General features: G+C 36.1%; 1 long non-coding RNA gene across 1 annotated transcript; it reads left to right on the top strand.

Moving 5' to 3' along the window:
- Positions 1-15,308: 15,308 nt before the first annotated feature.
- On the top strand, positions 15,309-15,963 carry LOC110934748. The gene is made up of 2 exons (XR_002588591.2): positions 15,309-15,469; positions 15,580-15,963. It is a non-coding gene; the product is annotated as an uncharacterized LOC110934748 (long non-coding RNA).
- Positions 15,964-22,158: the final 6,195 nt, after the last annotated feature.

Genomic DNA, 22,158 nt, shown 5'->3' on the forward strand with positions numbered 1-22,158 from the left:
TACTCATGTTCGTCTTATGTTATTGACAGGACTTATCCAATAGCTGAAAGCTTATAGGCATTTGAGGACAATGATGTAACTGAAAAAAGGAAAGTCTCAGAAGAAAAGATTGAAGAAAAGACTCCAGTGAAAAAGAGTAAAAAGTAGAAAGGCACTGTAGAGACGACATCTGGTAAGAGAGAAGGTGTCAGTTACAACAAGTGTCTACCCCCTCTAGAAAATGGTTATTTGGCTAGAAATCCAAATGATGAAAGAGTCAAAAAGGCAACAAATTTGCAGTGGGAGTTGGAGTCGTCTGTCAATTTGCCAGAAAACATTGATGTCGTTTATACATCGTCTGACACTGATCAACAATCTCAATTGATGAAGATAGTGGTGGATCATGTGTTAGATAACGATGACACAAAGGAGTCAAAGTCGGAGTCTAGTTCAGAGTCAAAGTCTGAGTCCAGCATTCCGAGTCAAACAGAAAAACATGACAAAATAGTTTATGACAAAGAATTCCTGTTATCAAAATCTAATTTGGATGATGAACTGTTTAAAGTTGCTTACACTTTAAATGATTCTGACAAATTATATTCTGATGAGGAATTTCCAATAAGAGGTGTCAAAACTGAACTGATAAACAAGGTTTTCAAACTCGCAGAAATTAATATTTCTGAAATAAAAGACTTATGTCTTAATGAAAAACCTAAAATATACACCTCAAGAGTTCAACAGAGATTAAACAAGAAAAAAGGTTACAGTTCTGGTTCAGGTTTTCACAAGAAACCAAACCCTAACCGTAATTTCAAAAAGAAAGGATTGGGATTTATTCCAACAGAAAAACAGAAAAATGAAAAATATGTTGGAGATTTTAAATCAAAGATGACATTTGTTTCAGGTACATCAGCTGAAGAAGAAGAAAAGAAAGAATTCTGGAGGCAGTCAAACAGTGAATTCCTTGCAAAGAAGCAAGATGAAATGAAGAAGATGACTGAGCAGAAGAAAGATACGAGAACCTGTTTCCAATGCAACAAAGTTGGACATATTGCCAGGGAGTGTTCTAAGGAAATACAATCAAAACCGGGAGTATCTCGTAAACTCAAAGAGAAAGTGGTTGAGTTTGAACCACCAATTGATCGAACCAAACTGTTTAAAAATTCTACTTTTGAAATTGGTGAATGTTCGAACAAGTTTTATCAGAAGAAAGCTAAATCTGACAATCAGAAATAGGTGGTTAAGAAAGCTGTTGAAAGCTCTAGCGATGATTCTGATAGGTCAAAATCAGAGGAGCTATCTTCTGGCGATGAATCTGACTCCACAAAGTCAGATGAGCCACAGGTTGTTTCAAAAAGTGAAGCTATTTTAAAAGATGAAAAATCAGTTCCGACTGTGAATGATGAGGAATTTCCATCACTTCGGGCTGAAAATTATAAGAAGAAAATTGGCAAAGTTGAAATTTCTAACCAATTTTATAATGATAAACAGGATTTTGATGCTGAGAAGGTCTTTAACCCCAAGGTAAAACATATCTTTGGTAAGATGATTGACCGAAAAGTCAAAGGGGTTAAAGAATTTTATGAGAAGAAGAGAGGAGGTAAGAAACCGAGTGATGGTAACTCGGTAACACCCAAGGCTGGTCAGGCTTGGGTGGATATTTTCTTTGACCAAAAACCTGACTTGTCGGAGCTCCCAGGTTGGTAAGCGAGGAGCAGGTACCGGCATCTTTCTTGAAGAATCTACTACGGTAATGTCAATCATACAAACGGTAAAGAGGTTTGTTTGTGTTTTACATACAAGTGGTTAGGAGGTTTGCTTATGCATCTTTGCAAATGGTAAATCAAGGGCATTAATTTGTACTTACATTTTCCTACAAGTGGTTGAAAGACAATATGATGAATCACATCCCCGAACCTATTATTGATATACCTACAAGTGGTAAAATCATCCAAACTTATTTTCCAGAAAAACCATTTTTATTAAAACAAACTTAAGTGTTTTGAAATCTAAATGGGAAAATAGTTTGTTGATAGGGGAGTTCTGATTGTTTATGCCAAGTGAATGGCGACTTGATGCAATTTGATATCGGTTGTCATGTTTCTGTACAGTTTGTTTTCAATTTTTCTTTAATGTGTTTGCATTTTAGGGGGAGTAGAAAAATTTCATAAAATCCAAAAACATTAGAAAATTTGAAAAACCCAAAAACATGATAAAATAAAAATGAGTTTTGTTGTGAAAAAAGAGGAAATGATAGTACATCAGTGGACTATCACAACACGCTAAAGAAATGTAAAGTCAAAATGTGATAAACAATCTCACTGCGGATGTGTCAGTAGGTTTTTACACATTTAGTAAACTGTAACGAGATATAAACCTAAATTCAAACTTGCTTATTCTGTGGGTTAACAACTTCTTTGATATATAGGTAACCCCTGAAATCTTGTTTGAAAGGTCCCGTATTCTGAGATACTAGGTCTTTATGCTCAGTGATATCTGGGGTATTATCCTGGGACTTCTGCTGTATGGAAGTACTGACCTAGTCCCCGGATAATGCTTTCTGCAAGTGCTTGAAACATAGCATCGCCCTCAGCAAGCTGATGAAACAATAAAATTGATAGTCGCTGCTGTTGAAACAAAAAGATCCTCTAAAGGGGACACACCGAAAAGTCGAAGCCGTCATCTCTTTGCGTATATGGAAGTATCGACCTGAGCTCTCACGGCCCTCGCACATAACCCCTTTACAGATATCATCTGTGGTATACTCACCTGTAAGACTGAATATTGGGATCTGGATACGGGAGTATATTCAAGTGGTGGGACACACGAATAAGTTTAAGTAATTAAGACACTAATTGCATATCTTGAAACAGTTGAACATTGTGTGAAAATTTAAAGAGGACAAACATACTGACAATCTAGGTGAATTGTTTAGAACTTAAAATGAAATCTAGCTTAACGGTGTTGGTGATATGTTTCAAAACTGATATGATCCTCTTACACAAACTCACAAAAGGATTGTTTGTAAATATTTCTTTACTGCATTTCATTTTGGTTATTTCACAAAATTCCAAAAAGATTTTCGGAGTGTTTTAGCATAAATTTTAAAAATTCAAAAAGATTTTCGACGACTGATATTGAAAAGCTGATTTTCAAAATCCCAGGTGCTAAACATGATAAAATTTGGATTGGGAGAATGTGTTTTAAGAGATTATATCATACAAGTGATCATCAAAAGTTTTTGGAAAAGATATATTCTTTCAAGTGGTTCATCAGTATCTAATTGTTTGATCAAGTTTGTGATAGGATTTTCAAATAGTGTCTATATGCTTAAATGTTTATCATAAAACTTATGTTTGTGGTAGAGTTTTATGCAGGATGAGTCAACATTTGAGGGGGAGTGTGTGTTGATGATGATGAATTTAAAGATGTCAAACTATAAGAGAAGAAGTTTGTTGGTGATAAAAGATAAAGAGAAGAGATAGAGTTTGAGGATGTTTACAGCGTCTAATTTTTCAAAGAGAAGCTCAAAGGCTGTTCAAGACCGAAGATGCAAGGTCATGACATTGTCAAAGACTCGACACATGCGACTCGTCAACATCTGAGGGGGAGTCTGTTGGTGCATGCATCTGTCGACTTCGTCTTGTATCGAGTCTAGAGTAGAATAGGTTAGTTCAGGGCACGAGAATCACGAATTCATGTAAAGATGATTTCGCTCAAACGACCTGTGGTCATTAGAGCAAAACCCCTTAACCTTGATTTCGCTCTTGTGTGCAATGCTGATTTCGCTCTTGTGTTCATGTATGTTAGAGCGAAATCAGGACAGCTATATATAGCCTGTTCTTTGAAGCGAAATCAGGGAGTTAGTGTGTGTGTTTTCTTCCGGTGAGCCACGAAGTGCTGTCGAAGTGTTGTCAGGGCTGTAAACGTCATCAGTATCAATAGAATCAACAGTTTAAAAGTGAATACTTGCTGAATTGAACCTGAGTTGTTTGTTTCCGCCGCTCAAATCAGGAAAAGCTCTTCTGATTGACTCAATTAGCTCTTCTGATTTGTTTGTTTGCTGATTAACTCCCCCTCGGATATTGACGAAGTCTTCAGTGACCATTCTCTGTTATGCCACCTCTTCAGTCTTGATCATCTTGCCATCTCGTTCAGATTGTAACAATGTAAGTATCCTTCAATCTTTCTCTTTGATCATCTTCTCTCTTTGACTTTTTCACCAAGATATCATCATTAGTTCTATCATCAACTTTTCCTTTGTCAGCTGGCTCCCCCTCTCGTCAAGCTTCCGTACTTTTAGGGATCGACACCTAGCTTTCCAGCTACAAGCTCTTCCTCACTTTCAGCTTGTCTTCAGACTCCCCCTTAGACTCGGCTCTGGGGATCGTAGTCTGGATCTATCCTGCAATCACTCATACAAATGATAAGTAACAACATTTTGAAACCATTAATCAAATTCTCTAATCTACTCCCCCTATCAATAAAATCAACAAATATGGCAGTATTCAAGAATCCAACTCCCTCACAGTTTATCATCCAAGTCCAAATTAATGACCTTGGAGATATCATAAACTGTTTTTGAACTTTTATAGAAATTTCAAGTTTCAAGTTAATGAACTTGTTTTATTTTCAGAAACACAATCAGCTTACTTAGATTTTGAAACTCAGCAACTCAGACATCGGTTGTCGAAAATAAAGCAGAAATCAAAATCTTTTTGTATTTTCTAAAAATATAAAGCAATAAAAATATGTACAAACATATTTACAGATAATATTTTTGTTTTGAGTAAGCGACAGAGGATCATATCAGTTTTTGACAAATCACAAGTACCATTGAGCTTAGTTACACGTTAAGAATTAAACAATTCACTTAGATTGTCGATATACTGATCCACTTAAATTTTCATACAAATTTCAATCTATTCAGGATACGATTTAGATGTTTTAGGAACTTAACTCATTCATGTGTCCCACCTCTTGAATATACTCCCGTATCCAGAATCTCAATATTCAGTCTTACAGGTGAGTATACTACAATGATATATGTACATAATTTAGGGGTTAAATGCGAGAACTGAGGGATCTCAGGTCGATACTTCCGTATGCGCAGAGAGATATCAGTTTCGACTTTGCAGTATGTCCCCTTTAGAGGATCTTTTCAGCTACAATAGATGATTATCAATTTTATTGTCTAATCAGCTGAGGGCTTTATGCTATGTTTCAAGCATTTCAGGCAAAGCATTATTCAAGGACTAGGTCAGAACTTCCGTTCAGCAGAAGTCCCGGAATAATACTCCAGACATCATTGAGTATAAAAACCTAGTATATCAGAATACGAGACCTTTCAAACGAGATTTCAGGGGTTACCTATATATCCAAGTAGTGTTCCCCACGAATTTCGCAAGTTTGAAATTTTAGGTTTATATCCCGAATAAATCTACTAAATGTGTAAAAACCTATCGACACATCATTAGTGAGACCGTTTATCACATTTGACATTTCATTTCTTTAGCGTGCTGTGATAGTCCACTGATGTACTATCATTTCCTCTTTTCTCAACAAAACTCATTTTAGCTTTTTCAATGTTTTTGGTATTTTCAAATTTTCTAATTTTTTTAAATTTTTCTCCCCCTAAAATCAAAATATGTTTCAATTTTGATTTTCAAGGAAAATTTGAAAACTGTACAAATAAACTGACAAACTGATATCGAATCACTTCAAGTCGCCATTCATTTGGCATAAACAATTAGAACTTCCCCTGACAACAAATTATTTTCCCATTTAGATTTCAAAACACTTAAGTTTGTTTTAATCAAAATGGTTTTTCCGGAAAATTAGTTTTGTGTGTCATTTCACAAATTCGGGGTTCTTTCATCACATTGTTTTCCTTTAATTACTTGACAGATTTAACAATTTTAATTTTAAATCTCAAACATCATTTGTAGAAAATCAAGTACAAATTAATGTCCCTGATTTACCACATGTAAGACGAAAAATCACCAAAGTGAAATTTCTCAAGAAATATGCCGATTCATGTTCCACGCTTACCAACCTGGGAACTCCTGCAAGTCAGGGTTTTTCATTTGAAAAGATTCACCCAAGCCTGACCAGCCTTGGGTGTTTTTGACAATTTTACCGCAAAACTTGGCTCTTCTGGTTTTGACGAACTAGAATCATTGCCTGAATGTGGCTTGTCTGACTTTGATGAGTCAGATTCATTGCCAACACGTGGCTCCTTTGTTTCCGAAGAAACAAATTCCTTGCCACCAATTTTTACCTTCTTCTTTATCTCCTCTTTTGTCCTCAGATTTGCATCTGACGAATTCGGTTTACTTGACTTTGTTTTCGAGTGAAGCGATTCATCAGTACTCTTATTCGATCTGCCCGGTGAACCCGAGGACAAAATCCTTTCGAGATACTCTCGTGCTTTCTTCCTCTTCTTCCTCAGTCTGTCTTTTTGCCCCTGAGAAAGTTTTACTTTTGTTTCCTGAACTTTAGGTTCTTGAACCTTCTGTTCTTTGGGCTTGACGTTGACTGGTTTCTTTGTCATTCTTTGAGATTCATCCCTCGATCTTCTCGTCGATATCCTTGGGCAATCTCTTGCAATATGACCTTTGATTTGACAATTATAGCATCTTCTCGTCTCATATCTCCGGCTTTGGCAGTTAACAGCAATGTGTCCTTGATAGCCACAAGAATAACACACTCTGTTATCATACCTCTTCTCTCTTTCATATCGTACACCATTTTCATACCACACACTTAAATCATAGCATTGAGTTGCCTTGTGGTAGTCATTTCTCTTCTTGTATCCTTGATTTGGCATTTGAGCAATATGGTCAAACCTGCACCACTTATTACCAACATTTTGTAAGTTTTTATTTTTAAATTTTTGTGATTTTTTATTTTGATTGGATGACCGATCTGATGAGCTTTTATTATCTTTTTGAACATTTTTCGATTTATTATCTTTTTGTTTCTGTTCCACATTCTTCTTTACAGGTTTTTGCATTGAGCATTCACCTTTCTCAGTAGAATGTAAAACAGTATTTTTAAACATTTCATTTAATTTCAAAAATGTTTTTCTTTTTTCTTCCTTTTCTTTTTCATCATCAGATTTGTCATCACAATCTTCAATTTTGACTTTGTCAAAATTTGTGACCTTGCCACTTATTGGAACAGAATTGATCGGTTTTGGACAAGGAAAATTCAAACTATCTGATGTAATCACAAAACCTTTCAATTTCTTTTCAAGTTCATCAATCTTGTTTCTTGAATTCTCAGTTTCTTTTTCAAGCTGAGAGATTCTTTCAAGATAGAACTTGATTGAATTTTCATTTTCAATTTTAAGATTTTCAAGAACATATTTTTCATTTTCCAAAACTTTTAACTGTTCTTGAAATCTTGTTTCATTTTCTTTCAGATTTTTATTTTCCAATTTTATCCAGAAATCTTCATCTTCTGAAGATTTTCTTTTACTTTCAAAATCTTTTTTATTTTCTTTCAGAATTTTGTTTTCTAATGATAAACTCTCAACAATCTTTAAAAGTTTGTCATTATCAGATCTCAATTTTTCGTAGTTCAGGCGCAAACTCAAAATCTGTTCATCATTAGCTTTCTTCTCGATCTTCAAAGTTTTGTTTTCCAATGTCAAACTCTCTACATCCTTCAGAAGTTTGACATTGTCTGTTTCTGATTTTTCGCATTTCGAGCAATTTCCATTCATCTTTCCATCATCAGCTTCTTTCTTTGTTTCCATCTTGTATGTACCTGCACAAAAAATTTTAACAAAATCAAGAGGATTCGAACTTTCATCAATATAACAACCCCTCTTAATATCATATCTCATATTATTCTTTGTTGCAAGACACACATCGATTCGTTTTCTCATTTCAATGATTACATTCAAATCTATCTTTCCTGATTCTTCTTTTATTTCATCCAATAGTTTCCTTTTATTTGAATTTTCATGAAGCCTATGATTTGTTATTGTATTGATGAAACTTCTTAAATCATAGCGTGATAAACTAGAATCCCGTTTCAGTCCATTCACGAATTTATCCCACTCCAAAGGTAAAGCATCAACAAATTTTAAAATTCTTTCATCATTTGAATGCCAAACCTTATGTTTTTCTAATTTGATGATTAACTCATAAAACTTTCTTTCAACATCTCCATCGATTCATTCTTCATACACAAGAAATTTTCGTATCTTTTTACATAAACATCCTTACCATATTTCATCTCATACCAAGCTTCCTTAGTCCAGTTATTTAAATTTTCAAGATTAGCATTTTCCTTCTCATCAAACATTTTGATCTCACTTTCTTTATTAAGTGACTTGATTCAAAAATTTGTTATTCGCTCAAAGCTCACACAATTTCAACTTCTTGATATTTGCACCTTGTAAAAACACCTCGAATCACCTGCAAACACACAAACAAACGACCAGTTTAAAAATATCAAACTATCAAACAACTGAATCTAATTGTGATTGGGCCTTTTGTTCACTTGTGTGTGGTCGTAAATAATCAACCAATTAATATTGCAACATGCAACAACCAAGTGATTGGGCCTCTTGTTCCACTAAGCCGACAAACAAAGTTCACATACATATACACATGGGCCTTTCAAGATAGTGGATCTGAATAACAATGCTGATAGGGCCGCACACTGTTTAACATATGATGGGCCGCAAAAACACTTATCAAAACACATAGTCGACAACTATGATTGAGCCTTAAAAATATGTCAAACAAAAGAGAACAGTGCTTTTTAGATTCACTTGTATCAATTCACACGTGGGCCGATTGTAACGAACAACACTTGCACTTATACCAACAACATGAGTGAAAAGAACATCTTATTGGGCCGCAAATTAAACATAGTCCACAAACAAACACATTCTTTGATTCAAACCTATTCCAAACGTGACTTTTGTATTAACGATGTATTGTTCTTCTTTTATTGGGCCAAATAGTCGGTGCACTATTTTAATAAATGTGCTGACAATCAATGTTATTCAATTAAGATAGCTGCAATATCATGGCCGACAATTCAACGTGGCAGACTTAATGATGAAGATGACTAAAAAGCGGACCTGTTGATCGATATAAGCGAACCACAAATGATGCTAAGAGCGGACCACAAAAATCATCCTATGAGCGAACCTCAAAATTGACCAATGAGCGACCCTCTTAATTAACTAATGAGCGGACCATAAACTGTTCGAAAAAGCGAACCAAACATGTAATTTTGGAGCGAATCTCACATAAGCGAACCAGAACGAGCCTTGACCCTATGAGCGAACCTCAACAGCTCTATGAGCGAACCTGGACGAACGAACCTGTTTGTTTGACGCGAAAACGAACTGAAAAACCTCGATTTCTCCTAAACGGCTTGGAGTTTCGATCTGAAACTTGGTAGGGTTGTAGATCAGATGTATACGCACAATATATCCAAAAATCAACTGAAATGGACCGTGAAAACCTGTTCGTTTTGACGAAAAACAGTAAAAAAATGTGAAAAGTAGGTAGAAGATGAAGAAATAGATGAAATTGGATCTGAAACGGCTGAAATCTGGTACGAAAACGATGTGTTTGATCGTGCAATCGAGCTCCTCTGATACCACTTGTTGGATCGGTTTCGACACCTTACGATTGCGTAACGAACGTTCGACGTGCGGAATCCGTGAACGTGCGTGACCGAACACACAATAACGTACACTAATCGGTGATTCTAATTATGATGTGACAAATACAAGCTCCGTGAATCACGTTTTGCCACGTTCTCTCTCTAGTTTCTCTCTCTAAGCACCTAGCTCTCCAAGCTCTAATGTGGCAAAAGTCTAAATCTAAACCTAAGGCTCCTATTTATAGGCACAAGATTATAAGGGATTTCCCCTTATTTATAATAATGCCACCTTGCCTATTGCTTACAAATTACAATATAAAACCTATTTTACTTCTATTTCAGCTACGGTTCCGATTGACGAAGGCGATAGACATTCTGCACTAACAGAGAACAATCCTACAAAAAAGTTGAAAGGTGAAGGTTTAAAGTGTAAGTTAGGGCTTAATGTTAGGTTAATCGTGTTTATGTGTTTTTAAGTGTTTCAATGTGTTTTATGACCAATACTAGCTTTAAAACACTAAGGGGATGTTTGGTAGCCTCTTAATGATTCCATTAAGAAGTTACCTCTTAATAGGTAAGAGGTAAGTGTGTTTGGTTCCCTAAAAATATACCCCTTAATGAATCAGATAGCCTCTTAATGATTCAGTTTTAAAAATTATATGAATAAAAAAACAAGACCCAAATACCCTTGCCCTAATATATGAAAACGCACGCACCCTACAACCCAGTATCTATTCTTCATTCACACGTGTCAGTGCATATGTCTATCGCTTGCGTCAATCACATAACGTAGCTAAAACAAATGAGACAAGACTGGTGCTGATCAAATTAAATCATGGAGTTTTGGTTCGAAGGGAAGATCGAACGAAGGCACGTTCGAACGAAGGCAAGAATGTACATCAAGGTGCCTTCGTATGAAGGCCTGTTGGCTCCGTACGAAGCCAAGAGATTCCTTGTTCGAACCTGCTGGTCTATATATAGGGGTCTTATCATTGTCATTTGTAACTTTCAAAGCATTCTTGAGGCGAAGCTCTGTCAAATTGTTTTCGTGGTATTGTACTGTTATATCAGCAATAGAAAACAATCATTTATTACATCCTCGTGTTCTTATCCACGTAAGTGATTGGATTCTGCACATATCACGTGACGGTACGCATTCTTCGGTTAGAGATTCGGTCCAGGGAACGAATTCAATTCACAAATGGTATCAGAGCGGGTGACTGTTTGCTCGGATCAGAAATACGAAGATAGTAGCTTCTACATCAATTTCAGAGAGGATTTCGTTATATTCTACACATATCTTCTCCTACACTTCTTCTACTTTTCTTTTGACACTTTAAACTCAGATTCACAAAGTTTTAGTGGTTAAAAACAACTGATTTTTGAGTATGTTGTGTGAAAACTGTTTTTAATCAATCCTACAAATTTTCAAATCAAAATTCAAACAAAAACAAGATCAAATCAGTTAAAAACCATGGAAAACATGTTTGTGTTCTTCACAGTGTAGGTTTGGACGAAGACACACTACAACTTCGAACGCACGTTTGTCTTTGATTTGTTATTTACACAGCCTCGTACGAATGCGCATTTGTACGAACTCAGAAAGATTTCTTTGTGTGATCTCTGGCTTCGTACGAACCCAGAACAGTAGCTTCGAATAAACAACTTTGATCAGAGATTGCACCTTTGTATGAAAACAAGGTGTTAGTGTTTGATTGTCAAATTAAATCAAGTGTTTAACTTTGTTTGCATGTAATTATGGCTGAGGAATTTTACGACACGTTCTACAAAGCCTATACTTCATAATCATCCGAAACATCGATTATCACACCAAAAAGCATTTCGAAAGCTATAACCGAAAACACTCAAAACAACCTAAGCTTGATAGTATTGAGGACTATACGTGGTGGAAAGAACGATTTATTAACTGGGCCAAAGCTTACGCGCACGAGAGTTGGTTTTGTATGGAATTCGGTTATAGTAGACCAGTTGATGACAAAAATGAAGAAATCCCTCTTAAAAGCTTATCAGTTGAAGATAAAAAGAATTTCTCTTATGAACAATGAATGATTGCCTTGATCCAAAGTCAATCAGAGATGACATATTTGCTTTGTTAAAGAATGATGGGTCATTAAAATCAGTGTGGGAAGCATTACGGGTAAAAGCTGACGGTGGGAAATTGATTAAAAAGAATAAAATATCATTGGTTTAAAAAGAGTTTGACTTATTTGATGGTATAAAAGGTGAATCTGTACGACAAATGATTGAATGATTTTGTCACCTTAAAATTGAGCTAGATAGGTTTGGAATAACAAAGACCCGTGAAGAAATAATTGATAAAATCATTGAAGCTTTGCCACGTGCTGATCATTGGAAAACATTTGTGTTTATTCTTAAAAATGATGCTTTGTTTGATGAAATTACTCTTGATGCTTTGATAGAGAAAATCGAAAGTCATGAGCTTGAGCTGCAAAAGCAAAGCAAGATGAGCAATTCTTCGTACCAACAAAATGTAGGTCTTTATTACAAAGGTAGTGTACCTTCGGTGATAGTCAGTGAATCACCAAAGACTTCATTCAGTGTTGAAAAGTCAAAAGACTCACAGAAAAGCTCATCAAGCTACAATCCAGGTTATCATTCATCTTCAACAGCTTCAAACTCAGAAGAACCTGATGAGATTCTCTGCAACATTGCTTTAAAGTTGAAAAATTCTCTAGCAGTGAGCATCAATGCGGCTAAACAGCAAATGAGTTTTCTAGCGTCAATTCTGGAATCATACGAAAGTCAAGTAGTAGGGAGAATCGAAAACCCTGAGCTGACAGAGGAAGATTACGACCAGATTGATCCAGAAGAGATGGAACTCATTGACATCAGGTGGTGTTGGCTAGTGGCATTCGTAGGGCTCAGCGGTTCATGGAGATAACCGACAGCCAGGATCTAGGAGGGTTGTTAAGCACAAAGCTTGGTTTCGACAAGTCAGAAGTGACATGTTTTCAATGCAAGAAAAAAAAGGTCACTTCAAGAGAGAGTGTGTTAACCGGAAAGTAGCTGATCATGGTAATCCTTTCCATGATGACTATTACAGAAAAACAGTTTATCATAAAACCGGTGAGCATACTTCTGGAGAAAGCCTAAAGTGGATTATTGGAAATCATCAAAAGAGAAATCACAAGCTTTAGTAGTACGTGATTAAACCAAACCCAAGATTGAAGGTGCCAAGTGGGTCACTCATAAAGATAAAGGGTTTAATTGGGATGATTTTATTGAGGATGATGGAACTGCTTTGATGTTTGAAGTGAAAGAGAGTGCATTTGTGGCTGTGATGAAGGAGAAAACGAAAGAAGAAATTCTAAAAGAGAAAACATAGAGAGAAAGTTGTATTGCTGGTTACAGAATGGAAGAAATGGAGAAAGAATATGAAGAAGCTAGAAATTATAAAAGATGGGACAAGATATGAGAGTGTTATGTGAACAGCAAAGGAGAACCAGTTGTCCATCCAAAAGAAGTTGTGTTTAATGATGTTCTTGCAGTAATCCCTCTATCCGGAGAATATTACTCGAATGCCGCAAAAGATAAAGATTATGTTAAAAAGCTAGATAAAATCATCCGAGATGTCATGACAGCAAGTCTAAGACAGAGAGATGAAGAAAGGATGAAGAAGAATGTTGAAAACTTGGTGGATGAACTGAAGAAGGTCGAAGAAGAGAAAGTGGAAGTTGAAAAAGAAGGAGTTGTTACTGAAGAACAGCAGAATGAAGAGGATCTGAAGAAGAAAGAAGAAGATGATGTGAAGCTGGAAAAGATGATTGAGGTAGCTGATGTTGATGATGCTGCTGAGAAACGACAGAAGAAAGGAGCAGATCGGGATCAGACGGCAGAGAAAACCGAGGTGTTGATTTCTGAGGTAAATATTTCAACTGAATTTTCTGAAGTCTTAGATAAAAATGTTCAACAGTGCAAGAAATGCATGGAAACGTGCAGTACTTTGTATTGAAAAAGATGAAAAGTTCAGAACAAGAGACTTAGAATTATTTTCTGATTTTTAGGTTTCTCCGTGTCAGTCGGATCAGCAAACTCATGACCAAATTTCTTTTCCAACTTTCCACAAATATCATACACCATGTTGAACAACAGACCGACGTCGCCTTGTAGCTGATCTATCTGCTGATTCTTCTGGACTATCGTGTCTTCCAATTGAACAATCTTCGCATATTTGTGAATTGAGTCCTGTTAAAAAACGACGATTCTCTTCTTCAACTCTAATGCTGATAAACTCATCATCACACTTGAATCGTCAACAAACGGCATCTTCAATGGTTCTTCAGGCCGTTTCCCACTAGAACTGCATGGTTCATCACGTATTGCTCAAGACGAACTTCCAATTGCAACGGTAACTAGGGGTGTTGACTCGGTGACTGGTGTTTCAGGTGGAGAAGAAACAGTAGCAGTAACAGGAATCTCTGTAGAATCCGTATCCACATCCATTCTAGTTTCATCAGCTTCAAAATCAAAATGTGTTTCTTTAGTAGTGGCAGTAGCATTTGTCTCAAACTCGAAAGGAGTTTTAGTTGTCTCTTTAGTAGGCTCGAAATCAAACCTATACAAACCATCTTCATCTTCATCATCATTCACAGGTTGATCTTGTACTTGTTTGACAAACACTCCAGGTCGAGGATCCCTTTTTTCTTGGCTTTACTTGTTGAGAATCAGGGTCCTTTAGGTCTTTAGCAGTTGGCTCCTCACTTTGCACTGAAGGATCGGAAGGAGGATTTCCCATCTTTTCAGTAACTGACTTCAATAATTGAGCCAAACTCTCAGTAGTTGAACAGTTGAAACAACAGAACTAACTTCAGCTTCAGGAGGAAGCTCATCATCATCATCTTTATCACAACTTATCACAATGCCTTCATCGTCAGAGTTTATAGTCAGTAGCTCTGTCTCAGGCTCTTCCTCAGCAGCAACATTCTGAACTACATGCTCTTTAGCAACCACAACGTTTACACGAACATTCACTGGTGCAGTTTCAGGTTGTACGTTTTCCGGTTCAACCATCACTTCTTTTGTTTCAGCAAACTGACCAAACTCCTCTAAAGTGATTCTTCCTTCAAACTTTCTTGCAGTACCCTTCTTTGGAGTTAGAGCACCAAAACACGATGGACCCATTGGTTTTAGATCCACTGTATTTCCAGTTCTCTCCAAATCAGAATAACGAGCGTTGAAAATCATCTGCAAGAATCTTTGATACATAACAAACTTATCCTTGCGCACAGCAATAACATTCCTCTTCATTCCCTCAAACACGTACTTTGAGTAGTTATACGCCTGGTTGGTAATCAAACACACGAATGCTGCAGATTGAGTGATACTCAGCTGATTCGTTCCCCCTCTAATCTCCGTCATACACATCATAAACATATTATATAACCTTACAAAAAGCAACTTGGGGTACGTCGAAAGGGCACAACCGTTTGGATAAAGTTATATAACCTTACAAAAAGCAACTTGGGGTACGTCGAAAGGACACAACCGTTTGGATAAAGAGGTAACGTGTTTTAGGGTATGTCAAAAGGACACAACTGTTTGGATAAAGGGGTAACATGTTTTATAAAAATCAACATTGCCTTTTCAATTCCCGTATGACGCTGGTTCGAGTCTCATCTACCTTTTCTATTTTCGGTTTTTTACCATCCATTTTCTTTTATCAGTTCCCCTTTTCTTTTATATATCAAATTGAATGTTACGCACCGATTATGAATCGCCACTTTCATCCATATCTTCAACGCCCTTTCATAATCCTCTTCAATTCTCCATGCATCAATTCAAAGAAACCCATTAATGACAACCGCCATCCCAGGTACACTTTAAGTTATATGATTTTTCCATTATTTGTGTATTTCTTTCGTGAATCCGATTGCCTTTTACCAGTGTGATTTCGTCGATTATTGAAACCGCTTGATTTTCTAGATGGAGAATCATATTAAATGGTTACGCTGACACCGTGTTATTTGCCGGAATTGGAATCTTGGAACGGAGTGGAGACACGGTTGTCAACGTGAGTCGGTTACGACAGTTTGTGACGGTGGATGTGCCTGATGCAAGCAGTTGGGTCACGGTTAGATGACACTAGCAATTTTTATGGTGTATATTAAGAAATAGAGTTTTTTTTTTTTTTTTTTTTGGTCTTTGGAATATTTGATATTTTGATGGAGATGTAAATACAGTTATACCAATGGTTTCTTTGATTGTGATGGTTTATGGCATCAATCTGATGACCATTAATGTTTCTTTTGATTTCAGTTATGAAACTTGATTTTCATTGTGAATTTTAATATAATAGACATTGAATTATAGATTCGTCTTCTTTTTTAAAAAGTTAGCCATCGGGGTTTATTCTCCAAAGACTATGAATGTTGTGAGTTAATCAAGGACCTTTTGTAAATTGTTTATTTTGGCCTCTCTCCTAAGTGCGTCTCTATCCACCACCACCGTCGATATGAATACGTTCCTTGCTTTTTTATATGTTCTTTATCCTCTCTGCTTTCTGGTAATATGATCTATTTTCATAATTTGTTTCCGTAAGTAGTTTCGAAATGTATGTGTGTTTCTGTTAGTTGTTCAGTCCATATCGTATGTTCATGTATGAATTTCTTATCTAAATATTTTGGAATCTGCTGTATCTCAATATATAGGACAATTAGATGTTGAAAAAGTGGATTTGTATCTGTTTGTGATTGCTTATTGGATTTACTTGATGAAACAACAGTTATATTGATTATATTGTTGTTATTAGTAGATTTTAAGTAACTGGATGAATAGTGGAAGTATTCTGGTGTTCTGGTCTTAACTTCATTGTTTTAGTTTCAAAATGTATGTCTTTTGTGATTTTGATGTTCAAGTTTAGTAGGTATCATATGTCTGTGTTGAAACTCCTGATGTGATTATATAAGAATCTATTGTTCTTAATGTTTTGTGTAACTTTGTTCCCGCCGCAACGCGCGGGTCAACGTCCACTTGTGCATCAACAAACGCCAACACGAATGCACAAACTTTTTCATAAGTGAGGGATACATTCATTCATAACTCAAGCGAGGCAATATAGCTTCAATAACCCCAGCTGGAAGATCAATTGGGTCCGTCTCTTGATCGTTGAACTGTAAAACCTCCCTGATTATCTGTTCAGATAAAGTAACATTTTTCTTTTGTATCACAGCTTCAATCGATCCCTTTCCATCTCCTCCCAGTGCATCAAATCTCGTTGTCCTCCAAAATTCCTGAACAAGACTTTCATATACCACCGGATTTTCTCGAAGGGCGTGAACGATTCGGCAACTATTGAGACCTTTGATCAGTGAAGTGTAAAGCTTCTTGTGTTTCTCCGGAGGTGGTGCTAGATACCCTGCTTGATTGTGTCCTGGAATAACCTTCAAATCCATGATCCTACACAAAATGCATAAAGTTAAGCATAGGATTTTGGTGACACTTTGTAACCTATTAACTTAGTCAAATAATTAAAACCAAAATATCTGGTCAACAAAGTCAACATGGATCATCAGTCGAGACCAAGTAATCAATTCAGGTTGCGAGTGAAAAGTAATATTATTTTAATTGAAAAACACAAGGTTTCGAGTCAAAACCAGAGGATTTCGAGTCGGAATCTCCAGTCGAAACCTCAAGATCTCGAGTCATATTTTTTAGTCGAAACCAATGAGGTTACGACTCGCAACGGGAGATCTCGAGTCCCTTTGATGTCTTCACTCGCACCAGAGTCGAGACCTTGCAAACATTCTCAGATCAGCATCATTGTATAATTTTGAATTAAAATCCAAAAACACCCTTTGATTTTGTTGAAGACCACATTATGTCATGAATTAGGGTTCATAAACATCTTCAAATCTTCAAATGATCTTCAATCCTTCAAACAAATATTTAAGCAAATCTTCAATCAAAAACCAACAATTGATCGATAATACCTTCAACAGCTGATGATATTGAGTCGAAATAACACGTCGGAATCGGAGATTGCCGGAGAGTGAGAGAGAATATAGTGAACAGTGAAATGGTTTCGAGTGTGAAATGGGGTCTCGACTCGAAACCCCCTTATATACCTTAACATCCATGGGCGGGGCCTTTTGAGTTTTGGGCCAGGACCATGATCTCGAGTCGAGACCACAACTGAGTTCAATTTCAGGATGTTTAAAAACATTTTTAATTCATTTTCAAAATCCATTTAAAAACATTTATTTCTTTACAAAAATAAAAATAGGAAATATCTAACAATTATTTAAAAAAATAAAAATAGGAAATATATCAAATCATGAGGTTTTGGGCTTGACTTCACTTATCAACACTGATCTACTACTGAGTGATCCGAATGATTGCCAGTATATTTGTCCACCTAAACTCACCTCCCTAGACCTTTTCCATATGACTGCCTGCAACTATTTTTATCATGTTTTGATATTTTAAGAATGAACACCCAGACAAATACTAATCAAATCCTGGAATTTTAATCTGCACACTCTATCATGCAAGCAGTTTCCCTACCACATATTTCACAAGTCTGTCCTAGATTTTTGAAACTTTGACTGGGACTAGATTGAGAAGAGAACAAAATGGGTCATAAGCAGAGATGATGTAATGTACAGATCAAATGAGTTTTTCTCAGTTTGATATAGGTTTTTGGGTTTCTTTTAGGCACTTGAGGGCCTCTTTCGGGTGTAGATTGATCTATAAGATGACTGACGTACAGCTAGGTATTTACTCACACAAAACAGAAGCTAACGTTGCCTAGCACCTCCAGTTTTTTGCTCACGCAAAACAAAGGAGATACACGACTTTGTCAGAAAAGATTTCAGAACTAGACCAAAATTGTGTGTATCGGGATATCATACAGGCCTTCAAATAGAAATGAGCAAATTCCAAGTGATGTTCTTTCTTGAGGTCATTGACTAATTTAGGTTCTGAACAGACACAACCAATGTTTCCAGCCTTAAGGAGAAAGCCTACCAACATATCATTCTAGAGTCAAACTTTTTTGATACTAGTCTTACATGAGTCAGCCCTATGCCACAATTTGAAAATTCATTTCATTTCCCATGTCATGCAATGTTGCTTTTTGTATTTTTCAAATTTTTTAATGTTTTTATATTTTTCAAAATTTTTCAATGTTTTTGTATTTTTCAAAATTTCTCCCCCTAAATTTGTGCATAAATAAAAACTACCTAACAATAGAAAACTTTATGAACAAATTTACCTAAGAAAAACAAAAACATGTTCAGTCGGTGTCGGTGTATCGGATCATTTTCAGAAAATTCACAAGCACTTGAAAGTTTGAGCCGCTGACAGGTTTTGTGAACAAATCAGCAGCATTTGCATCTGTGTCGATTTGCTCCAATTTGATAAGACCTCTATCAAAACAGTCTCGTATAAAATGAACTTTAATATCAATGTGCTTGGTTTTTTAGTGGAAGACAGGATTTTTCACAATTTGAATGGCAACATCATTATCACAGTAAATGGTAGTATTAAGATAAGTCAAACCGTAATCCTGCAATTGATGTTGCATCCACACCACTTATGAGGAAGACGCAGAAGCAGCAACGTATTTTGCCTCAGCTGTGGAGATCGCCACCGTTTGTTGTTTCTTGCATTGCCAAGAAATGAGCCTGTTGTTGGTGCACTACATCTGTCGACTTCGTCTTGGATCGAGTCATACATTGTATTGTATAGATTAGGGCACGTTTTACGAGAAAACTGGAAAGTATATGTGTTTAGGAAGTTAGTTTCGCTCATATGGTCATAGGCTATAGGTTTCGCTTATTCGTACACATGTAGTTTTGCTTATATGGACATGTCCATATAAGCGAAACCTCCAGGCCTATATATAGCAGTCCATTCAAGCGAAACCATAACTATTCCCTTGTATTCCATGCCGAAGTGCTGCCGGTGTGAAGTTTGAGCTGTAAACATTGTCAGATCAATAAAATCAGCATATTTAGTGAAGTACAAGCTGTTTCTACCTTCGTTTCTTGTTATTCCGCACCTGAAACGAAGTAAACTCCTCTAACGACTCAATCGGGTCGATACACGATCCTACAAGTGGTATCAGAGCTTAGGAGGAGGAGTTCTACAGTATTCAGCTGATTTTCATTGAGATTTCTTGCTTCTACATCTTCTTTATTCAATTCAGAAAATTTTACCGGTTAAAATTGGATCAAAATTTCACAGACTGTGCGTAATTGGACATTAGCAAACCCTGGAAAGTTTCGGACCTAAATACGGACTAAAAATGGATCAAATGACCTTCGGACTAGGTTTCGCTTATTCGGAAATTGTATGAAGGTTCCGCTCTTGTGTCACCAAGGTTTGGCTCCAAAGGACTAGTCTTGGGTTTCGCTTTTAGGGTTCATCAAAGTTTCGCTCATTCAGATAAACTTTAGTTTCGCTTATTTAAACATCAGTGGTTTCGCTCCAAGTACACATCAACAGGTTTCGCTCCAAAGAACATCTGGGGTTTCGCTTTTACAGACAAAATCCTAGTTTCGCTTTTGTGGACTATCTGGTTTCGTTTTTGTGTACAAACACCAAGTTTCTCTTGAAAAACGCGTTACCGAATCATGGATACCAATTTCTTTAATATGACTAAAGAAACATTTGATAGAATAAATGTATTAAAGAAAGAATTTGATTCATTTTCAGGTTATCCAGGAGAAAACACAAAGACTATCATTGAGAGGTATAGACATCTTGTTCTTTCAATGTCCAAAATTGGTATAACCAAAAGACCAGAAGAATGGGTTGAAAAATTTGTCAGTGCTTTACCTCAAGAAGAATGGGAAAATTATATCTTGAACTTGAAGATTTCTGGAGAATTTTCCCAACTGACAATTTGTCCACTCATTGAAAAGATTGAAGAACAGATGGTGATCAATGCTGAAAATAAGAAAAGTCAAAATGATGACCAAAGGGGAAAGGAACAGATTGAGATGAAAGATGATGATAAACAGATATTGGGATTGAAGAAAACTTGTGAGATGCTGAAATCTGAAAATGTTAAACTGTTAAGTGATTTGAACAGTTTAACATTGGAAAACAATAAATTGAATGAAAGTGCAAAAATCTTTGAAGATAAAATCAAAATTTTTGAAAATGAAAAATTAAAAATGGAAAAAAATTTCAAAGTCAAATAAAAATTCTTAAAGATGGGAGAAATGTTTTTAGTCAAAACAACATCGAAAAGCAAAAAATGATAAATTCCCATCTTCAGAAAATTAAACTTGAAAAGGAAGGTGAATGTGCTCGAAAGAAAATCAAAGAGTTAGAAGAAAAGGATGAAAGCAAAAAGAAATCTTCAGAAAATGAAGATTTCTGGATAAAGCTTGAGAACAAAAACTTGAAAGCAAATGAAACAAAATTTCAAGAACAGATAAAAGCTTTGGTCAATGAGAAGTCTGTTCTTGAAAACATTAAGATGGAAAATGAAGAAACAATCAAGTCTCATTTTGAGAGAATATCTCAGCTTGAAAATGAAGCTGAGAATTCGAGGAACAAAATTGATGAACTTGAGACGAAATTGAAAGGTTTTGTAACTTCATCAGATATTTTGAATATTCCCTGTCCAAAACCGATCAATTCTGTTCAAATAAGTGACGATGTCACAAACTTTGACAATGTCAAAGTTGAAGATTGTGATGAGAAATTTGATGATGAAAATGAAAAAATTGAAAAACAAAAATTGTTTTTGAAATTAAAAGAAAAATTTCAGAAAACTGTTCTACAATCGACTGAAAAGGGAGAATGCTCTAAGCAAAAACCTTTGAAGAAGAAAGTGGAACAGAAACAAAAAATTAAAAATGAGAAAAATGTTCAAAAAGATAATAAAAGCTCATCAGATCGATCATCCAATCAAAATCAAAAATTACAAAAAGTAAAAAATGATAATTCAAAAATTGTTGGCAATAAGTGGTGAAGGTCGGACCACAGTACTCAAAAATCAAATCTAGCTTACAAGAGGAATGATGACTACCACAAAGCCAGACAATGCTATGATCTGAGCGTTTGGTGTGAAGGTGGTACATGGTACGATAACAGAGTGTGTTACCGATGTGGTTATCAAGGACACATTGCTGTTAACTGCCAAAGTTGGAATAATGAGATGAGAAGATGCTTTAACTGCAACATCAGAGGTCACATTGCCAGAGATTGCCCAAGGAGATTGAATGACAGATTGAGGACTAAGTCTCAAAAATTGGCAAAGATTCCAGTCAATGTCAAGCCCCATGAACAGAAGGTTCTAAAACCTAAAGTTCAAGAACTGACAATTCAAGAAAAGAAAGTTAAACTTTCACAGGGGCAGAAAGACGGACTGAGGAAGAAGAGGAAGAAGGCGAGAGAGTATCTCGAGAAGATCTTGTCCTCGGGTTCATCTGTTGGTAAAAATAAGAGTTCTGATGAATCGACTCCCTCAATTGCAAAGTCAAGCAAGACGAATTCATCGGATACAAATCTGAGGACGAAAGAAGAAAAAGAAGAAGAAGAAGATGG

This window comes from Helianthus annuus, chromosome 4 (genome assembly GCF_002127325.2).
Source record: "Helianthus annuus cultivar XRQ/B chromosome 4, HanXRQr2.0-SUNRISE, whole genome shotgun sequence".
In the NCBI taxonomy this organism is placed as follows: Eukaryota; Viridiplantae; Streptophyta; class Magnoliopsida; order Asterales; family Asteraceae; genus Helianthus; species Helianthus annuus.